Source organism: Octodon degus, unplaced genomic scaffold (genome assembly GCF_000260255.1).
Source record: "Octodon degus isolate 3935 unplaced genomic scaffold, OctDeg1.0 scaffold00098, whole genome shotgun sequence".
NCBI lineage: Eukaryota > Metazoa > Chordata > Mammalia > Rodentia > Octodontidae > Octodon > Octodon degus.
In genome coordinates this window covers 8,405,641-8,408,216 of record NW_004524674.1, presented here as the reverse complement: position 1 = coordinate 8,408,216, position 2,576 = coordinate 8,405,641, and positions in this window count along the sequence as shown.

Here is a 2,576-nt window from a genome sequence, read left to right as displayed (position 1 = left end):
GGAGGCAGGGGTATTAGAGGCCATCTGGCCTCTAATGATTTTGCTTGGGACACTGCCCTTCCTCTCACCCTTCCCTGGCGACTCCTTCAGCTTAACCTGATAGTAGCTTCTCCTGGAAGCTCTCCAGCCCTTGCCTGACCTCCTCTGGCCTTTTTCCCTCTCTTCCCATCCTGTGTCTCCTTTCAAGCAGCCCTTCTGTGGCGTGGGCTTCAGTCAGACTGGGATGAGCGGCGACAATCTGATTGAGGGAGGCATACCGAGTTACCTCACAGAAACATCTGTCCCCAATTAAATATGTCCAAGTCAGCCTTTGCTTTGAAAGCCAAACATTTGCCAGAAAGATGGCAGCTCTAAAGATTGCATTCACAGCTAACCACTGCACAGGTTCTTCCTTGGGAGTGAGGCGGGGTTGGGGGCACACTTCTTCCCTTGCTGTGCTGCTGCCCTGTTGAGGGTGGCACTGGCTCTTAGCAAGTGTGCCTTTGATCCCGCCGTATTCAGCTCCAGCTGCCCAGCCTCTTCTCTCTTTCACCCCGACACTGCCCCCTGCTCACTAGCAGGGATTGCCCACTCACGTTCATGTGTTGAAGCCTTAACTCCCTTACTGGGATTATGTTTGGAGAAAAGGTCTTCACAGAAGGGGGTAAGCTGGATGAGGTCAGAATGGTGGAGCCCTGAGCTGGTAGGATTTTAGTGCTGTTGTAGGAAGGGTTATGAGCCGTCCCTCCCCTTGCAAGTCTATCCCCTGTACCATGTGAGGACCCAGTGAGAAGAAGGCTATTCGCAAGCCAGGGAAGAGACCCTCCTAAGAAGTTGGCCGTGCTGTATCCTGAGCTTGGACTTCCAGTCTCCAGAACCATGACAGTAAATGTGTGTTGCTTAAGGCACCCAGTCCATGGGCTGTGCAGCCCACGATGACTATGGCTCCTCCCTCTCTTTCATAGATTTCCCTTTATCTCTGACAGCATCATCTCACTGGTCCTCTGCCTCCTTTTTTCCCTAAGGTCCTAAATGTCAAGCCAAACCAAACCAAATCAAACCAAACCAAACCAAGCCAAATACAACCCAACCCAACCCACCTGCCAACCTTGCATATCAGCGTTCTCTGATGTTTTATCACTTAGCTACTCCTCTTCCAGTCCCTTTCCTGTCCTGCTTCTCATGTTTTCAATCCCAGTCTCATCACTGTATGTGACATCTCCATTTATCCTTTCTCTCCTGACCCCAGTCTACTGTCCCCATCCATCTCCTGCACATTTCTCCTTGAATCCTCTCAGGGATGGGCGATCAGCCTGCTGTGTCACCAACCACATTATCTTTGCCCCTCCTGACTTCCCTGTGCACATCCTGGATGTCCCTCCCCAGCAGTGGAGCTGTTCGAGTAAGTCTCCAGGTCCTCTGTGGCTGCAGTGCCTCTTTCTGGACCAGAGGAGAGTGGGTGCGAGTCTCAGCCTGGGGGAGTAGTTAGCAAATAGTTTGAATAGTCAAAAAGCACAGTTCCTGTAGCCGCAGGATTTGAATACCGGGCAGGGGTGGCCTCTGTGAGTCATGCAACCACACGGCCCTACCTCTTAGTTTTCTTGGAATTGGGTGTGGTGTGTGGGCGTGAGCGCTTTCTCATGAAGGCCTCCTCGGCCCTGCATCCCGAAAGGAGGGGGACCGCCGGCCCGCATGGGGCGCATCGCCCTGTGCAGAACATTTTCTCACACCCTCTCTTACTTCCATCTTCTGGACAGCCCAGGAGTGGGATCAGCAGCCTTACTCAAGGCCCTCGCTTGCAGCTGCCCAAACTGGAGCTAAACATTGGCTTTGCACCTCCCAGGTAGAGGGCAGAGTAACTTTTGTCACTCCCACTGCCAGCCCCTTTCCATTTGTTATCTTATCTCGGGCTGTCCAGCAGGTATCTGCCACTCAGAAGGACTGAACTGTGTGGGTCTACTCTGGAGCCAAGGCTACCCAAAACATAGGTACAGGACCTCCCATGTCTTTCTGGTGACCCAGAGGGACTTTGTGATGGGGCCTGGGCTGTGGCTTGTCCCTTGCTAAAGTGGTGGCACCCTGCAGCCCAGCATCTCCTCACGTTATGTACAACAGATCGAGGGCTTACTTTATGTCAAGCACTGTGCCATTTGCAATCTATATGCACTTGATGCTCTGAGCTGAATCAAGCTCCTCCCCCATTATGTGTTAGAGTCCTAACCCCCAGGGCTCCAGAATATGCTGTTTGGGGACAGGGCCTTAAAGAGGTAATGGAGCTGAAATGAAGTCATTAGTCTGAGTCAAGGAGATGTGCAGGGTGGGGGCTAGGATTGAGGCAGGGTCTTCGAGCTTCAACATGCTGGGTCCCTGGACTGCATTCTGCAGGAAGAGGGTGATGCTCCTGGAAGTGGGGTATGTGGGTAAGGACTCTGAGAGAAGGGCCTGGCTTCTTTCCCTTTCTCTCTGTGGGCCCCTTCCCTTGCCCTGGAAACATTGGGGATTAGCAACACCATAGCAGAGTGACAGAGATGTCAGCCCTGCTAGACCTTCAGGCCTTCCCCTCTTAACTAAGATGAGGAAACTGATGTTCAGAAAGG